We start from the raw sequence: 20178 nt of genomic DNA on the forward strand, positions 1-20178 counted from the left end.
GTTTTTGACTCTATATAGAAAATAAATTCTCCATGATACTTTAATAAAGGCAAGGGCTGCCTTTCCAGTTCAGGCATCTCTGTTACTTTGCATATTGCCTGGCACATAGTATGTGCTCAATAAATGTTTGATTTTTAATAAATCTGATTCTGTCCAACAAAACTCTTCTTTTATCTTACTAATGGTTCCTAGTTACATGATTTTGCATTTATATTAACTAATTATGCTAAATGAAAAATCCAATGGATGCCTTCCAGAGCCAGTTTAGACTCCATCTCTACCAAGGAATATTGGTTTGGTATTTGTCTTATATGATAAAATTATTTTTAAGAAAGATAATGAGATATTTGTATAAATCAACAATTTTTATAATGGGTTTAATGATTGTTTGGTATCACTGTTTTGAAGAAAGATTTGAAAAACAGCATGTCCCCAAACATCCTGTGAACTATAGAATGGAAAACATACCATCAAAGCTAGAAGGAGAAAGGAATGATCAAGTGGAAGATCAGAGTGGGTGAGGGGTTAGGTGGGAAAAACAAACAAACACCGAACGTGTCAAGGAGAGCTCCACATTGGGCACTGTGGCAATAGTCCTCTATTTCAAACAAAAATAAAATCAAAGCAACTCCTATCTGTTCTACTTGGACGTCACATTGTTGAGTAAAAGTCATTTTGACAAATGACTGATTTCTTTGTTAATGTCATCACAGAGAGAGAAACTATCAGGAGTAAAGTACTCAACTTCTAGTTCAACCAGAAGAGATAAAAATCTCATTATGTTAACTAGCTCTTCACAAAAATGTGAAGTTCATCCAAATTCAATATGCCGTAATAGAACCATGATTTTAGCCCCCAACTCATATTATGGGAACCTTTGACTAAATGTCAAATGCTTCTTATGGTAACATGTTCTGTTAAAACATACAGCAGTTAGGGGCGCCTGGGTGGCGCAGTCGGTTAAGCGTCCGACTTCAGCCAGGTCACGATCTCGCGGTCCGTGAGTTCGAGCCCCGCGTCAGGCTCTGGGCTGATGGCTCGGAGCCTGGAGCCTGTTTCCGATTCTGTGTCTCCCTCTCTCTCTGCCCCTCCCCCGTTCATGCTCTGTCTCTCTCTGTCCCAAAAATAAAATAAAAAACGTTGAAAAAAAAAAAATTTAAAAAACATACAGCAGTTAAAACATACTGTCTGGTGGTCACACCCTCCTTGGCATATGAAAACACTATATAGTTCAGTGTTATTCATCCAAGAATAATTAAAAAACAGATGGGATTTGTGTGTGTCTTTCCAAAGGCCTGAGAATTTATCTTAAAAACTAAATCTGAATTAAAAAAATTGTTATAATTGCTCATGGTCGTGTTACTTGTAATGAGAGGTAGAAAGTAAAAACTGTACTCAGAGACGGAGTTGTTAGGAAGAAGTGAAGATATTTCTCTTTCTTTTAATGATAAAGTGATCTTTGATGAATTCTCAAAATGATTGAAGTTTCATTTTTTCTTTATCTTCAATCTCTCTCACTGAACTGCCCACATGATCTTTCTGAGGTATAAACCTGATAATGACATTCCCAGGCTTAAAAAGTCCTAGTCTCCTTATCATCCATAAAGCAAAATTCAAATTCTTATCGTGGAATATATAAGGTCCCCCTCTACCTCTCTAGACTCATTTCCTGCCATAGATCCCTGTACTCCAAAACCAAATCATAATTCCAAACCCATTGTCCTTTCAGGACTCTGCATTTACATAAGTTGTACTCATGCAAGACACCCACCTCTCCCAAAGTTTAACCTTCTACTTCCTCGGTCACTCCCTCTGTTCAGAATGCTCTTTCCCCTCTTGCTCATGGATCCTCCTACATATACCTCATGACTTAGTTTAAGTATCTAGTCTTCTGTGGGGCTTTCCCTGACCCCTCTACTGTCCCTCCCCCAAACACAGCACTGACCCACAGAAGAGACGCCACTCATATTATCATGATGTTTTATGATTTCACTTATAGCTCAGGCCACAAAACTTGGAGTCACATTGAATCCTCTTTCCTTACATTCCAAGTCAGATCCTTCAGCAAATTCTGTGGGTTCCATTTTCAAAATATATCTAGCACCTGACTCCTTATCATCTCCACTGCTACCACACTGGCCTTAGCCACATCACCTCTCACCTGGTTTACTGTGATAGCCTTCTCACTGGTCTGCCAGATTCTGCTTTGAAGCCTGTTCAGTCCAATAACAGCCCAGCACTAGTGATTCAGTTAAAACAAAAGATTATTCCTCATTCCTCTGCTCAAAACCCTCCAATGGCTCCCACCTATGCCAAGCAAACCTAAAGTCCTTCAGATAGCCTACAAGACCCTCCCTAGCCTGCTCCCCATCACCTCTTTCTTTCCCACTACTTTCCTCTTCTTGCTCCCTCTGTTCCAGCCTCATATTCTTTGCACCTGCTGTTCCTTCTGTCTGGAATGCTATTCTCCCAAATATCCACACAACTCCTTCCCTCATTCCCTATAGGTCTTTACTAAATATTACCTTCTGCCTCAGCACAAGATTGTGATGTCTAAATACTATTTTCCACTACAATGAACCAAATTCTTTGGGAAAATGGCTGATTCCAAGCCTAAGGTGGGAAGTCTATGAGATTGGAATATTTTGTCATATCAGAAAGCAAAGGTGCTATCTAAAACTACTAGGGTTGTGTCAAAGGGACTCAGGAACCAACTTCAAGTGGCTCCTACTAGCCAAAGTAGTAAAACTTTGAACAGCAATAAGAATGGAAACACATCAGATATGTTGATACCTATGTGTTCATAATAATAATCTAAAGGAATCATTGTTCATCTTTGGAACCAATTCATTATTCAGAAAACAAATAAAAGGAGGAAATACCAACAGTCAATATGCTTTGCTGCACAAACTGTACCACACAACAACCAAATAACTGATGAGGGAAAGTTTCTCCTTAAAGTATTCCAGATAATGAAAGAATCAAATTGATAGCATTAGAGTATCATCATTATATAAACATCTAAGTGATGAAGCTAGGTAATAATCATCAGTGACTGCTGACATCACAAAAGGAGGTACAAACATTCACTGAAGGCCTCCTGATGGAAGAACACACAGCACCTTCTGAAGTAGTCTTGCCAAAAAATTGAAGCCTCTCAATTTAAATACCAGTTTACAGGAAATATAAGGCACAGAAAACCATGTAAGAAGACACTTCAGGAAAACAATCAGTATAATTTAATCTTGAGGAAATACTACAAAACAATTCAATTTCTTTAACAAATAAATTGCGGTGAGGAGCGGGGGGCTGGGCGCCTGGGTGGCTCAGTTGGTTAAGCGACCGACTTCAGCCCACGTCACGATCTCTCAGTTTGCGAGTTCAAGCCCCGCGTCGGGCTCTGTGCTGACAGCTCAGAGCCTGGTGCATACTTCAGATTCTATGTCGCCCCCTCTCTCTACCCCTCCCCTGCTCATGCTCTGTGTCTCTCTTTCTCTCAATAATAAACAAATGTTAAGAAAATTAAAAAATAAAAATAAATTGCAGTAAAGTCAAAAGAGGATGAGGTACCTACAGAATAAAAGAGATTTAAACGATACACTAACCCAAATGTACTATCTGGACCTTGAAATTCTGATTTAAACCAATTAATTTTTTTTAGCGTTTTTATTTATTTTTTAGAGAGAGAGAGAGAGAGACAGAGCATGAACGGGGGAGGGTCAGAGAGAGGGAGACACAGAATCCGAAACAGACTCCAGGCTCTGAGCTGTCAGCACAGAGCCCGACGAGGGGCTCGAACTCACGGACCACGAGATCATGACCTGAGCCAAAGTCGGGCACTTAACCGACTGAGCCACGCAGGCGCCCCTGATTTAAACCAATTTAAAAGAAACTCCAAGATAACTGAAGAAATTTGAACACTATTTGGATATTATTTTCTAAAATCAAAGAACGATTCATTTTTAAATGTGTTTAATAGTATTGTGTCTACAATTTTTCAGAAATCCTTAACTTTTGCAGATACATAATGAAATATGTTCAAAGGAAATCTTGAATTCACTTCAAAAAGAGGAAGAACAGGTAAGGCACAGCTGAAACAAGAGTAAGGATGAGGTGACTGCTGCAGAAGTTAGATGCGAATTTGATTTACTATTTTCTCCACTTTGTGTGTTTGAAATTTTCTGATAAAAAAGAATCTCAGGGGCACCTGGGAGGCTCAGTCAGTTAAGCATCTGACTCTTGATCTTAGCTCAGCTCTTTAACTCAAGGTTGTGAGTTCAAGCCCTGCATTGGACTCCATACTGGACGTGGAGACTACTTAAAAAAAAAAAAAAGAAAAGAAAAAGAAAGAAAGAGAGAATCTTGGGCAAAAAGTGGGAGATTACCTGATGATGTGCAATAATTATACGAGGGAATTGCTCCAGGGTCTTAAAGAACATGGCTGAATATTCACTGAGTCAGTAACCCTAATGCAAAACTGGCTTGGGACTGAAAGATAGCAAGGTTCAGTGGAAAAAACTGCTATAATCTGGCAAGATGATCATGACAAAATAGGCTGAGCGTTTCATCTGAGGAGCAAATAGTCAGATGAAAGAGATCATCTGCAAGACAAATAAAAGTAACTGAACAACAAACTGGTCAAAGCTAAAAAGCTGTTACACCAGTGTAAACCAAAGAAATACATTCACTGTGCAGTTTGTAGCACAATAATCAGGCACTCTCTTTAATGTGCAATATCCACAGTATGGTTTGACAACTTGAGGAACTCTCTATCCACCCAACAATGACCAAGCAATCAGGAATCACAGAAATCGGAGTAGTGATGGTAGCATCTGGGTCACTAGTAGGTGGTGCTATGGAAGGTGGCTGGTAGAACGGGGTGGAGGATGGGTATTCTGGTCTCAACACTGTTTCTACTTCTTCATTAAAACAGAAGTTGAGGGCACGTGGGTGGCTCAGTCAGTTGAACATCTGACTTCTGCTTAGGTCATGATCTCACAATTCGTGAGTTCCGCTTCACATCGGGCTCACCTCTATCAGTAGCGCAGAGCCTGCTTCAGATCCTCTGTCCCCCTCTTTCTGCCCCTCCCCCACTTGTGTGCAGTCGCGCGCTCTCTCTCTTTCTCTATCTCAAAAATAAATAAAGCATTTAAAAAATAAATAAAACAAAAGTCTATTGATAAAATTCATGTTAGGAGGTACTCTGGTTTTATGTATCTTAAAATAAATGTCATGGGTAACTATTAGAAAAATGACATGTTTTGCCAACTCCAAGAATGCCTGCATTTATCCATTTAGCTTTTATTATATTTGAATATACTAACATGTTCTTCATAGGGGCATCTAAGTGGCTCAGTCGGTTGAGTGGCCAACTTTGGCTCAGGTCATGATCTTGCCATTCATGAGTTTGAGCCCCATGTCAGACTTCGTGCTGACAGCTCAGAGCCTGAAGTCTGCTTGGGATTCCGTGTGTCCCTCTCTCTCTGCTCTCCCCTGCTCATGCCTGTCTCTCTCTCAAAAATAAATAAACATTTAAAAAAATTTTTTTGAATTTAAAAAAATAAAATATTCTTCATAATATTTGAAACAGTGTTCAAAGCATTAATGCCGTTTTGATATTTTTTAAATATTCCTTGCTATAGTTGCTTTCAAGGCTAAAAGGAGACTGTAAAAGAATGGGTTTTTATAATTGATAGGAATGGTACATTATAGTACTTTGAAAATCATGTGGTACAATGTTATATCTTAGATATCTTACAGATCTAATCTCAGGAACTCATACATTTTTTTCCACCAGCAATAGACCTAGGCTCCATCTTCTTTCACTCCATATAAACCAAGATATTAAGTCAGTACTATTTGGTATTGGTGTATGAATATTCAACAAACAAAATTTTCCAGCACATTTTGAAAATCATATTAAATTTTCTTGACACTATTCGACATTGTGCTTTGACAATCTATCAGCACTATGCATACATGTCTCATGAGAAGAGAAACACAGATTAACTTTACTGGATTGAATCTCTACTTCTCTTCCATCCATAATAACCTCTGCTCTGACTCTGTCTGTCTGCTAGCAGTTATTCAGAGATGATAAGAACCCCTGTATGGAGTACGAAATAGGGAATAGAGGTGGATCCTCTGAGAGTATTTAGAATGCACATTGGTTCAGAAAATGCCCTTTCCCTTCTTTTAGGAGAAAAGTAGGAGAGAGACTGTCTCTCCAAGCAGAGCCATGATTCTCAACCTTGGCTTGCACATTATAATCAACGGGGGCACTTAAAAATGCTAATGCCCATCCCTACCCTCAGACATTGGGATTCAACTTGGTCTGGGAGAGGGCTCAGGCAAGGTTTTCTGTTTGTTTATTTATTTTCTTTTTTAAAAGCCCAGATGACTTTTGTTTGTTTGTTTGCTTGTTTGTTTTTAAGTAGACTCCACACTCAACTTGGTGCTTGAACTCAAGACATTGAGATCATGAGTTGGCTGCTCTACTGACTAAGCCAGCCAGGCACCCCAAAGGCCGAGATGATTTTGACGTGCTGCCAAAGCTTCAGAGTTAAGGAGATCTAGGTTCAAATTCTTACCGTGTGATCTTAGACAAGTTAATAAGCCTCTCTGCACCTCAGTTCCTTTATATGTAAAATAAAGATTTGGTTTTATTTATTTACTTTATTAAAGGTATTTATTTATTTATTTATTTATTTAGAGAGCAGGCGCAAGAGGGGGAAAGGGACAGATGGGAAGAAAGAGAGAGAGAGAGAGAGAGAGAGAGAGAGAGAGAGAGAGAGAGAGATAATCCAGCAGGCTCCACACTGAGTGTGGAGCCCAGTGTGGAGCTCCATCCCAAGACCCTGGGATCATGACCTGGCCTAAAATAAAGATTCAGATGCTCAACTAAGCCACCCAGGCACCACAAGATTTTGTTTTTAATCTATATCATAGATTCTATATCTGTATATTTAATCTATATTACTGTAAGGGGAAAAGGAGAAAAAAAATATGTAAGAACTCACTCCTAACAGAGACTCTAGGACATGGCTGGCACTCAAGAAGTATGTCTTCCTTTCCTATTCACTTATATGCTAGATCTATGTTTATATTAAACAAAACATTATCTTCTCTTTGGTGTCTCTTGCTTTTTCCCCTCCAACATCATCCTTTTGTTTTTCAGAGGTAAACCCAGGGTACCTGAGGAGAATGAGAGCAGAAGTCCCTTCCATCCTATAGCACAAACGATCTCTCTACCTCTCTTCCCCAAATTTAAAGCAATTCTATATATTCAACAGCAACTGTGGGACTGGGGCCATGTTGAGAGAGGGGAATGGGTGAAGTATGACTTGAAGAGAAAGGGGTGCTGACTTTGGAAAGAAGTGAAGTTTGCAATACTAAAAGCAAAAGGAACTATACAAAATACATTACTCTACTTGATAAAGTTTCCCATGAGGCTACTGGTTCATAATTCAGAGACTGCTCGCTGTACATGTATACTGGAATTGAACACTTAAGTAAATGGATGACGGTAGGAGTCAGTGGCCCTACTATTGGGGTGGAAGGTTACAAGGCAAGGGGAGGTGTCTAGAATGACCCACATGGTAATGCACTATAGTTGGAGACATCAGTACGAACTCATGAAGTTTACTTTAACATATAGACTGCTTAATATAGCAATATTTACAGTTGTGTATATATACAAGGTTCAGAGTACATAAATACTTCCTCGCTCTGTCAGCTGTGAGGGCCTCTAACCAATGATACTCAAGTAGCATGAAGCACAGCCAGCCCCTAGATCTTTGTATTCTAACACAATTCTCCTGAACTCCTGAAGAAATGGCTGATTCTAGGACTGGGGTAGGAAATACACCAGGTGAGCCTGGAATATCTTGTGGTGCCAGAAAGTAAGGGAGTGATCAAAAAACCCTGCAGTGACAGTGTAGATCAAACTGACACAGGAGACAATAGCCAAAACTGGAAGAATTTGAGCACAAAATAAAATTGTAGTCAATTATAACCGAAAGTACAAAATAAATATCCATGAGTTTATACTGATATAAATTATTGAATAAATGAATGAGGGAGAATAGACAGATCTTCTGACAGGAAGAATTCCAAATAATTTATGTAGATACTCTGCCCTCTAGGAGATGGGGCCTAATACTCCTTAAGCACGAGCTACACATAGTTACTACATTCCAAAGAGTGGAGTATGGGAAGGGAAGAAGAAAGAGTGATTTCACAGTGGAGAAACCTGACAAATGCCACCTGAGCCAGGTGACCAAGATAACACCAACGATAATAGGTCATGCTGATAGTGCATACCCTCGTGTGATGTGATAAAACTGGCTCTTCATCTCTGTGCTCTTCCTCCCAAAACTGCATAGCCCCAGTATAATTATGAGAAAGGTGTCAGATAAATCCCAGTTGAAGAACATTCTATAAAATACCTGACCAGTACTTCTCAAACTTGTCAAGGTCATCAAAAACAAGGAAAGTTAAAAAAAAAAAATCCCATTCAAGAGGAGCCTAAGAAGACATGAGGATTAAATGAAATATGGGATCTTGGAACAGAAAGGGAATATTATACAGAAACTAAAGAAATCTGAATAAAGTATGAATTTTAGTAATAATAATGTATCAGTATTGGTTCATGGATTGTAACAAATGTACCATACTAATTTAAGATGTTAATAATTACGGGGGGAACTGGGTATGAAGTATATGGGAACTTTCTATAGTATCTTCACAACTTCTCTATAAATCAAAAAACTACTCTAAAATAAAAAGTTCATTTTTTTAAATGTTAAGATAGGTGTTTAGGGGCGCCTGGGTGGCGCAGTCGGTTAAGCGTCCGACTTCAGCCAGGTCACGATCTCGCGGTCCGTGAGTTCGAGCCCCGCGTCAGGCTCTGTGCTGACGGCTCGGAGCCTGGAGCCTGTTTCCGATTCTGTGTCTCCCTCTCTCTCTGCCCCTCCCCCGTTCATGCTCTGTCTCTCTCTGTCCCAAAAATAAATAAAAAAACGTTGAAAAAAAAAAATTTAAAAAAAAAAATAAATAAAAAAAAGATAGGTGTTTAAACACAGCTGTTATACAAAAACCCCTTGCTGAAGCACATCTTTATTGAAGTAACTGCTAAACGGACAAGGTTTTGCAAAAGCATTTGTTACACATGATTTCTTGGTCAAACAGAATTCATTGTATCTACATCCAGCAAAGCAAAGTTAACTCTGGCTGTGTGCCAAGACATGGAACTAGCCTTGTTATGTAGCCTCAGTGTGATAGTTGTAGTATTCAAATCTTTCCATCCATGACACACAATATTCCCATTGGTCTAAAAGTAGAAAAGCCTCTAAGTTGATTCTCCACTGGCTCAAAAAGTTTCCAATAAGTGCCTCTAGGGAGAAGTCAGAAACTCTGGGACCAGGGCAGGGCAGGAAGGAGTAAGCGACAGCTGGTTCAAGAATGTGAAAAAAATAATAATAAAAGGAGGGAAAATACTTATACTTCTCCAGAGTGCCCCCTTATATGGGGACACTGCCAGACAAATGAAAGTAGCTCTGAGATTGAGAGAAAATTGGAGTTAAGAAAAATGTACCACACTTCACCAACCCTAAGTGTTCAGGGTTGTACTTGCTAACGAATCAAAGATTCCCAAGGGCATAAGTCTCTGTCTTTGCATTTCTGAACATTACTGGTCCTAAGAAGAAGGGGAAATTTTTAAAGAACACATAGCCTCTAGAATTTTATGCTCAAGACCTTAGCAGCACGGCTCACACACCCAGTTTTTGAAGACAATAATGGCCCACAATACCAGGCCAGTCTATAGCAGGAAGCTTGCATGTTGCCTCCGCCTTTGCAGAGATCAGCCAGGGGTGACAAGCCCTGGAGACAAAGCCAAAGTCAGGCAAAGTCCTGCTCTCCTTTACATTAGGCCCCTCATCCACTGAGGGCCAGCAGAGCCTGGATGAATAGGAGAGCAAGAAAAGATAATAGTTTTCAGACTTAGCCTAGGTGGTTCTCGCAGTTCATCCTTCAAGATCTAGTTCAAACCTTAAATCTTTAGTCTTCCAGCTAAGCCTCCCTCCTCCAAATTCTGAGAGCATAATTCTCTTCTCACAAGTGCCAAGTTACTTGGTACTTGCTCAATGCCTTGCATTGCCGGCTTCTTTTCATGTGTAATACATCTCATGTATATAACCTAGAGTTGACTTCAAATTCTTGAGTCTGACTCCAAATTCTTTTTCTCTCCTCCTCATCCATATCCTTTCATATCCCATGGCACCTAGTCTAGTAGTTTGCATATGTGCTTAATATATAGCTGATTTTGAGTGGCTATTCCAATCTCTCTCAAATTGCCATTAAAAAATTAAATATAAATCAGATCCTCTTCACATCTTACCCTTCTGGGTAGCCACTCAAAACACACAAGAAGTCATTATGATTATGTCCAGCCTACTTAAGGTGAGAAGAACCCTGGCTGTCACCAACTGGGTTATGCATTTCCCTGCCCAAACCAGCCTTTCACGACTCTGGTGACACAGGACTCCTTGGTTCCCAGACAAATGACTGCTGCATCCGGTTTTGGTGCAGGAAGATGATGTTATCTTAGCCTCCAGACAGTGACCTCTGGTCTGATCACGTCAAATGAACTCAACCCTGGATGCTCAGTCCCAGCACCCACCCCTGCCTGTGCCCTTGGTTTGCTTCCTCTCCCCTATCTCATTCATATCTGAAATTTCCCCCATCTTGGGAAAGGATGGCATGTATTCTTACCTGACCCCTTAGCATTTAGAAACCTAGGCACAGGAATTGCCAGAAAACGTTCTAATCAGTAGATCATCATGTTCACAGAGTGAGTGAGTGAGTCCAGGGCCTAATGCAAAACAGCACCTTGCCTTTTCGTGTGAGGCTGCTGATCAATCAGTTCATGTGCAATTTACTCCAGTGAGCATCATTCATGTATTCATTTACTCAGCAAATATTTAGTGAACACCTACACTGTGTCAGGGACTATCGTGGCATCAGCGGTCTCCTGCTCTCTGTGGTCTCCTTCATTTTCACTCCCTTCCCTTTCCACCTATCCTGGAGGTCCCGGGCACTAGTTAATGGGTTACATCAGGTGTATTCCTCTTACAAGGAAGCAGTAGGATTAGGTAGTGGTAGCAGTAGTAGGATTCCAACCTCCAGATACCTCAGCGCCTTCTCCTGCCAGTATGACCATGTTTCATATTTATAGATCTCCTGTTGTTTACTGCTTCACCAAAAATCTCCCTCTATATATCAGCCTGATGTGGGCCAGAAAAGAGGTGGGCTAGAAGGTCAGAAAATGCCACCTTGGAAATATTATCACAATTTTTTAAATGAAATAAATATGAAAGGACAGGGGAAGGGATTGAGAGGACAAGATAGCAAAGGGAGTTTCAAAGAATTCAGCAACAAGAGGGCTATTCTGCAGACATTGCAAGTTGAAGCAAAAGTCAATTTCATGTCTGTTCAATTCAAGTAAATGCAAAGTAAAATAAAAACTCCTTAGAATGAATTTTAGGATTGTGTAAATAATCTAAACATTGGAAAAATTTTTTATTTTTATTTTCTAATAACTGTCACTTCCCCAGAGAAGTTGTTCCTGATTTCCCAATCTAAGTCCCTCAGTTACACCCTTGCAGACCACTCAATTTTCTCTTCATAGCATTTATTCAATTTGCAAAGATTTACTTATGAGATTGTTGCTGAATGTCTCCCTCCCACCCCTGACTACACAAGTTCCAAGAGGGCAGAAACCATTTCTGTTTTGTTCTCTACTGAACATGTAGGCCTTACACAGAACTTGCACGTGAAAGAAGACCAGTAAATATTTGTTGAAGGAAAGAACCAAAATTCTGTTGCCTAGTTCTCTCCCTTAGACCATTCTGCAGACTTAGAGGTTTACCACTTTAGCTCAGTAGTGTGCAGTGGCTTAGTTCAAACTCCGTACACTCGAGCAGAGGATATATGTACAAAGCTGTACATTTTAGCATTGTGTTTAGTGTCTAAAACAAAACAAAACAAAGTCAGGAAACTACCTGAATGACTGACTCAATTATATTCATGAGGGGAGCAGGAGAGCTAGAGTTTACACTTTGCATTTATCAGTGATTAGCCAAGGCTAGTGGGTGAGGTGTAAATTCTTACATGCTTCTGGGCTCCTATGAACATAAGCAAAGTATGTTCCAGCAACCTGAGGGCTGCCCACAAGGCAACCCAGGTGCAGGCTGTGGGGAGGGTGATTACACCAGGAGCCAGCGCACACGGAAACAGTAAAGAGATCTGAGGACCTGTGGATGCAACCCTGACAAATCCACTATAGGGAGTCTTGGGATTAGCATAATATCATTGCAAAAATCTATATAGGCACATCATGCATGAACATAAAGAAAGACATGGAAGGATCCTCCTTCTAGGGGAAGAGAGAGTAGAAATGGGTGGAGGAGTGGGAAAGGAGTTTACTGACTTTTCTTTATACATTTTTATATTATTTGCACTAAATATTAAACATTTTCATAAAAACTTTCAGGGAACAAGTTAGCTAGAACCCTTTAACAGGCGTGCCATTCCCAAGTAAAACTCCTCAGCCCATGAATTGGTCACACAATCTCTTCCCACTCTGAAAGTTTTCTTATCCAGTCCAAAGTATGTGACAACCCCCCATTTTTAAATTCATTGTTTGACATATAATGGGCAATCTTCCACATTAAAAAAAAGAGTTTAGGTTTGCTGAATTATAATCTTTAAAAGTCAAATGGGAGTCTAGAATTAAATTAAAATTCACCTGAAATTGCTAGTAAAACTGGACAGCCACATGTAAAAGAGTGAAACTCAACCACTATCTTATACCATACACAAAAATTAACTCAACTTGGATGAAAAACTTGAATATAAGACTTGAAACCATAAAACTGCTAGAAGAAAACATAGGCAATAAGCTCCTTGACGTTGGCCTTGGTGATGATTTTTTGAATGTGCCACCAAAAGCAAAGGCAACAAAAACAAAAATAAACAAGCGGCACACCATCAAACCAAAAATCTTCCGTGCAGTAAAGGAAACCATCAATGAAATGAAAAGGCAACCTACCAAATAAGAGAAAATATTTGCAAATCACATATCTGATAAGGCACTAATATCCAAAATATATAAAGAACTCATACAACTCAATAGCAAAAAAAAAAAAAAAAAAAAGAAGAAGAAGAAAAAAACCCAATGTGATTTTAAAATGGCAAAAGATCTGAAGAGACATTTTTCCAAAGAAGATATAGAAATGGACAACATGTACATGAAAAATGCATCTTTTAATCACCAGGGAAATGCAAATCAAAATCACAGTGCGACATCACCTCATGCCTGTTAGAATGGCTACCATCAAAAACATAAGAAATGGCCAGTGTTGGAAAAGGTGTGGAGAAAAGGGAACCCTTGTTCACGCTGTTGGTAGGAATGTAAATTGGTACAGCCACTATGGAAAACAGTATGGAAATTACTCAAGAAATTAAAAACCGAACTACTGGGGTGCCTGGGTGGCTCAGTCAGTTAAACGTCTGACTCTTGATTTTGGTTCGGGTCATGATCTCCTAGTTTGTGAGTTCAGGCCCTGTGTCAGGGTCTGTCAGTGCAGAGTCTGCTCTAGATTCTCTCTCTCCCTCTCTCTCTGCCCCTCCCCTGCTCGCTCTCTCTCTCGCTCTCAAAATAAATAAAAAAAAAAAACATTAAAAAAATAAACCTACCATATGATCCAGCAATTCCACTTCTATCTATCTGAAGAAAATGAAAGGATACCCTCAAAAGGATATCTGTACCCCCATGTTCATTGCAGCACCATTTACAATAGCCTTGATATGGAAGCAGCTTAAGTATCTCCATCAGTGGATGAATGGATAAAGAAGATGTGCATACACACACACACACACACACACACACACACACACACACACACAATGGAATATTATTCAGCCATAAAAGAGAATTATATCTTGCCATTTGTAACAAACAACATGGATGAACCTCGAGGGCATTACGTGGAGTGAAATAAGGTAGACAGCAAAACACAAATACTGTATGACCTCCTGTGTATATGGAACCTAAAACAAAACCAAGAACAAACCCATAGATACAGAGAACAGACTGGTGGTTGCCAGAGGTGGGGGGTGGGAGGTAGGAGATAAGTGAAAAGATAAAAAGAAAAAAGATGCAAATACCTATGGTAAAAAATAAAAATTATTTAATTAAATAAAATAAAATGTACAAATAAAATTCACCTGCGTAAAGTACTGTTACAAATAACTCATCTGAGTTGGCAAGCAGATGGCAAGATACCTTCCACCCAACACTAGGCATGCTCGTGCACAATGACAAACAGCAAAACTTACAGTTCTGCCTGGAAACAGACAGATTTCTTTTGACATTGATTGCAAGACACATTCTGAATTTCAAAACATTACAAATCTGTTTTTATCAAGTGTTTTAGAATCAAGGATACACAGACTATATATAGAAAATGTCTCTAAGCCTACCCACTCGACTGTTCGCCATAATTTCTTGAGGAAAAACAGAAATTGCATAGAGGTCTCTGCTCTGAAGCCTCTGGAATGACAAAGAGAAAGCTGCTGCTTAAGAAAGGTGTCTGTGGGAGGAGGAGATGGGGGAGCAAAGGGATGTGCACTCTCTGTGCCATAATGCCTTGCAAACTAAACAGTTTTTTTCTGCCTCTATAATCTAGAAGATGGGTAACATGGATTTTACAGAATATGATGCATATTCTCAAATGATACATAATGATTAGGGGAAAGTAGATGGAATTACCAGAAAATACTTCATCAATACTTGACTAACACATAAATTTTTACCACATGTACAATTATTTGTTACTACACTTTGTGTTAAGAAATGGAGCAAGCTAGAACAGAATCAGTGAGGAAAATAATTATACCCCCTCCTCTATTTAACTGCACTAGCCTGGAAAAAAAATCAAAACTGTGAAAACGAGACTGCAGTGGGGTGCCTGAATGATTCACTTGGTTAAGCGTCTGACTCTTGGTTTTGGCTCAGGTCATAATCTTACCCTTGGTGGGTTTGAGCCCCGCGTCAGGCTCTGCACTGACAGTGCAGCACCTGCTTGGGATTCTGTCTCTCCCTCTCTCTCTCTGCTTCCTGCATATGCTCTCTCTCTCTCAAAATGAATAAATAAACTTTAAAAAAAAAGAGAGAGAGAGAGACTGCAGTCCTCACAAACAGCTAAAAATATGCCATGATTTATTGTAACTATGCTATAATGCTTGGCCTCCTGTGGAACCCTTGTCATATTCTACTTTTTGTCTTGCGTATGCACGGAACAGATTCAATCTTAAGCCATGACATTTAGGTATCCAAACATTTTTCTTATCTTTATTTTCTTTATATAAATTTAAGTCCAATATTAGCACCCTCTGAGCTGGCAAGAAAGCCCATCACAATCATTACTAAGGTTCCCTTACCTTCCTGGTTTATACCAGAATTTGACAGAAGTGCATGCATCAGAAAATGGGGGAGGGTGGGGCACCTGGGTGGCTCAGTTAGTTAAGCATCTGACTCTTGATTTCAGCTCAGGTCATGATCTCATGGCTCGTGGGATCAAGCCCTTAGTCGGGCTCTGTGGTGACAGCGTGGGGCCTACTTGGGATTCTCTCTCTCTGCCTGTGCCCCATTCTTCTCTCTGTCTCTCTCTCTCTCCCTCCCTCTCTCTCTCCCAATAAATAAATAAACTTTTAAAAAAATGAAAAGAAAATGGTGGAAGGGCTTCTAATCTCTCACCTACCTTAACCTCTTGTTATTCTCACTGCCCAACCTTGAAATGTGACAGGCTACCTGTTCCAATGTTAACCATGAGTGGGGTAGGGCTGAAAAGGGGCTGTGCCTCAGCTAGAAGCCCTGGTACTTAGAGTGGAGCCTCCCTAAGGTGCCATAAGGCGACCCTTTCTGAGGTCTTAACAACCAGGACACAACCATGGAATAAGCAAGGGCCCCTACTACCCATGGCCCACCAACCTCCATCCTCTTCCCAGTGCTCCAGAATTTCTGTTCTTTCCTAGCCCTCAAGGGTACCCCTTTATTTCTTCCCCATTACCCTATGTTTCAGAGCACCTTGTGTAATTTCAACAAGCCAGGGTAGGACTGGGCACCCACAATAATTAACATCTTAAAGTATTCTACCACTTATACTGGTGATGATTTCTTCCCACCCCAAATTTCCCTTCAGTCTTCACCCCACCCTCCATTGCTAGACTTGGAGTTCTGGAGGGCAGGGACTATTTATTACTCATTTCATTCCTCTAAAATATGTAACATGGGGATTTTCCCCCATGTTCTCAAGAAATCAAATCCCTCCAAATTTTTATTGATGTGTAAAAAAAACTTATTTTGCTACAATTGAGAATAAATACTGTCACAGCAATGCCTGACATGTGAAACTAAGTACATGAGGCTGCTGGGTGTGGGAGCAGCTTTGCTGTAACTAAGAGTATTAGGTTGGCACATCATCAGATTGGCACTGCAGAGACTTTGAAAGAACTCTGCCTCCAAGAAGAAGAGCCAGAGCAGAACCAGATCTTCTCAAACAGCAATCATCCTGAAGAGCAACCTATAGATAACCCTGATGCTTTAATTGACATTATGGTGGTAGCCATTGCATTGTAATCATTGCTGGCCTGATTAGTGTTGTTTTAAATCTTTAATTATCTCACAGTCTGTCTCAAAAATTTTTTGAAGTTGAAGTGTGCCTCTGTGGCAGACAGGTAAGATGTTCCCTCTTCTTATTATAATTTTCTTCCTAACTAAAACAATATCTATTGTTTAGCCACCCAGCATAAAGATTACAGTGCCCAGCCTGATTTGCAGTTGTGTGTACATAGAGTGGTGAATCACCTTGGGGCTAGCAACAATGGGTATCCATGACTAAATCTGGTCTGAAGGTCAAGGAGAGGAAGGAAGAGGTTCTTGGAACCCACAGAGTAAGCTGTGGCTGTAGGAGATGGCTGCCTGACAAGAACCATGTCTTCTATATTGGGTTAAAGTCACCCTGAAGCTGACCTTGTAGCTAAGATTCCACCACAAGTAGTTTATTTAGGAGGCAATCCCAGGAGGTACTGGAAGGAGATGGGCAAGTGAGACAGGACAGGGAAGGAGGCCAATACCAGGTGAATGGATTAGTAGATCACCACTGAGTGCAATTGGGGCTCAGTCTTGATAGGAACCCCTGGGAGATGGTAAAGACCACAGCCCAGAGTTTTCCTAACTAGGGGAGAGGAGGCTGCAATGTTTATTCACCAATTCCCACATATCATTGGTTAAGAGTTGCTCCCTGGGGTATCAGCTGTCCAGCACCACTGAACTGCACTGGGCTGTACATGGGCTGTGCATGCTTCCATGGCCAGAAAAAGGTCTCAGGCAGAAAGTGGCAGGTGTTTACACAGGAAATAGCCACCACCATGTATAAAGAGTGGTGAGGACTGAGGGTACATGGGTGGGGGCCCCACAGGGTCAGCTACACCTTCAGTTAAAGAGGATAGCTAATGCCAATCTGGCCCAGCAGGGAAAGAAGCTGAGGAATAAATACCCAACCTTGTTCTCCCCACCCTCCCATCTCCTGCTGAACCTAACCAGAAGCCCAGGGATGCAGTTCACTCTCAGGACACAGAGCAGGGTGGAGGAGAACAGCAGATCTGTAGAGCCAAGAGTGCCCAGCACATCTGCCTTCCACTGTTTCCAAATTCCTATATTTAAAAGCACATTTGACTTTAAAATATTACACTATGTGACTATAAAAGCACTGTCTGACTATAAACATAATGTGATACATTTGTATATTTATTAAAACCAAAGAAAAGACCTTGTGACTGGAAAGGACCTTGGTAAACTTATCTGTGAGTTCAAGCAGCAGAAATGAGTTCAAGCACTACCTAACTGAGAAGAGATTTAAGTTCTAGTTCTGGCTCTAATAATTAGGAACGATGCCCCTTTGAACAAGTCACTTAGTTCAGGCTGTTTCCTTGTTAAGGCATCAATCTAATGAAGTTATTGTAAAAATTCAAAGAATGTGAAATGCTCTGTAATTACAAATGTGAGGTGTTAGGGGCACGTGGGTGGCTCAGCTGGTTAGATGTCCGACTTCAGCTCACGTCATAATCTCACGGTTTGTGAGTTCAAGCCCCACATTGGGCTCTGTGCTCACAGCTCAGAGCCTGGATCCTGCTTCGGAATCTGTGTCTCCCTCTCTCTCTCTCTCTCTGTCCCTCTCCCCCTCACACTCTGTCTGTCTCTCTCAAAAATAAACAAACATTTAAAAAATTAAAAAAATAAAAATAAATAAAACAAATGTGAAGTGTTAGTATACCCTCCCTGTTCCAGACAGATGACAAGCAACGTCACTTCTAAACACACTCAGGAAGGAAAGGCCACTATTGTGTTACACTGTGTTTTTTTCTACTAGGAACACATTCACACAAATATCTATCACCATCATTTTTTTAAATGAAACAGGGCATAAATAACTAACAGTGTTTTCATACAATTATTTTCTTACCACTAATCTCTCACCAAAAAAACTACATTCAATTAATTGCATATCAGTATCTAACAGTCATTTCTTTTCAGTAGTTATTTCCTCTTATTTTTGACAGTGTGCTTTACTCTTTTAACCACTTCCTGTTTTATCTTTATGTGATTCAACATTTCTGATGATCCAGTAATTATGCCCAAGATCACAATTCTTTGTCCTTTCTCTTTTCACTTCCCTTGTAACATAGAAAATAGGCCTAATGACAAAATACCATTCGATTATAGTAAGGAGTGCTAGGCAGAACATCTTCTTTTTTTTTTTAAATATAATTTATTGTCAAGTTGGCTAACATACAGTGTATACAGTGTGCTCTTGGTTTTGGGAGTAGATACCCGTGATTCATCACTTACGTACAACACCCAGTGCTCATCCCAACAAGTGCCCTCCTCAATGCCCATCACCCATTTTCTCCTCTCCTCCGAGCCCCGCTCCAATCAACCCTCAGTTTGTTGTCTGTATTTAAGAGTCTCTTATGGTTTGCCTCCCTCCCTCTCTGTTTGTAACTATTTTTCTCCTCCCCCATGACTTTTTCTGTTAAGTTTAGACAGAACATCTTCTATGTGAAATCATCAAATCCAAGAAATTAATGAATTAATGAAATCATAATTATTGTTCCTAAATGGGGATTTCAGAGTTTCTGCCTTGTTACAAATCAGGAATTAAGATATCACCAACCCAGAAAAAATCTTGAAACAAAAGACAATATTTCCTTTAGGGCTATCAAACTTTCCTGCCTTAAGATCCCAAACAGTGTAACAGTGTAGTCCCTCATTTGGCTGGCTTAAAGTTTTTAAAAAGGAACTTTAAGGGAGAAGAGATGGGATTTTTTTGTTTGTTTGTTTGTTTGTTTGTTTGTTTGTTTTTAATGTACCACTACTGGGAAAACAAGCATTTGTCAGCTGTTACGCACAGGAAGAAGGCAGAGGAAGATGGAGACAAATGTTTCATTAAGAAAACAAAAAGAAGATATTTCATAAGAGTTAACATAAAGGTGTCATTCTTACTGTTGGCTCTATTGTTTTAAGTCTTCGTGTGGGTGGGAGCCAGAAGATTTAAAAGTAGAGGGAAGGAAAAGGTTTTGCCCTTTTCCTTAAAGCAAGTCAACTCTTTTTAATTAGGCTTCTGGCTGTTATCTCTTTGCTTCACACCAGGAACATTGTAATACCCCATTATCACACCATCTTGAGAAAATAGATGTTGCCCTCCTGAACTTTGGTAAGAAGCCTAACAGCTCAGGACTCACTACTCAAGGAAAGAAAGTTTTTGCATAGATCCACCTCCCAGTAAGGCTAAAGGAACTAATTTTTAAAACTCTCTAGAATATGACAAGCCATTTTCCATGTAGGTAATTTTCATTGTCCATATTTGTGTTTATCTGAAATATTAATTGGTAGGAACTCCTATTTAAAATGCTAGAATATCTAATATGTGTTTAAAGAGAGAGAAAGAGAGAGAGAAAGAGAAATACTGGGAAAGAATTGAGAATTCAAATAAAATTAAATATATTCAGTGGTTAGATAGCCTTAATAAGCTACTATTTTTATATTCCTAAACT

At 39.9% G+C, this 20178-nt stretch overlaps 1 protein-coding gene and 1 long non-coding RNA gene across 2 annotated transcripts in view; one reads left to right on the forward strand and one right to left on the reverse strand.

Moving 5' to 3' along the window:
- The window catches only part of ENTPD1 (ectonucleoside triphosphate diphosphohydrolase 1), a 132206-nt gene that overhangs the window by 99722 nt on the left and 12306 nt on the right, over nt 1-20178 (reverse strand). The window lies entirely within an intron of this gene.
- On the forward strand, nt 3105-7441 carry LOC132685078 (uncharacterized). The gene is made up of 3 exons (XR_009612935.2): nt 3105-3204; nt 4021-4080; nt 7178-7441. It is a non-coding gene; the product is annotated as an uncharacterized LOC132685078 (long non-coding RNA).

The sequence above is a fragment of the Panthera onca genome, chromosome D2 (genome assembly GCF_046562875.1).
Source record: "Panthera onca isolate mPanOnc1 chromosome D2, mPanOnc1 haplotype 2, whole genome shotgun sequence".
Lineage (NCBI taxonomy): Eukaryota > Metazoa > Chordata > Mammalia > Carnivora > Felidae > Panthera > Panthera onca.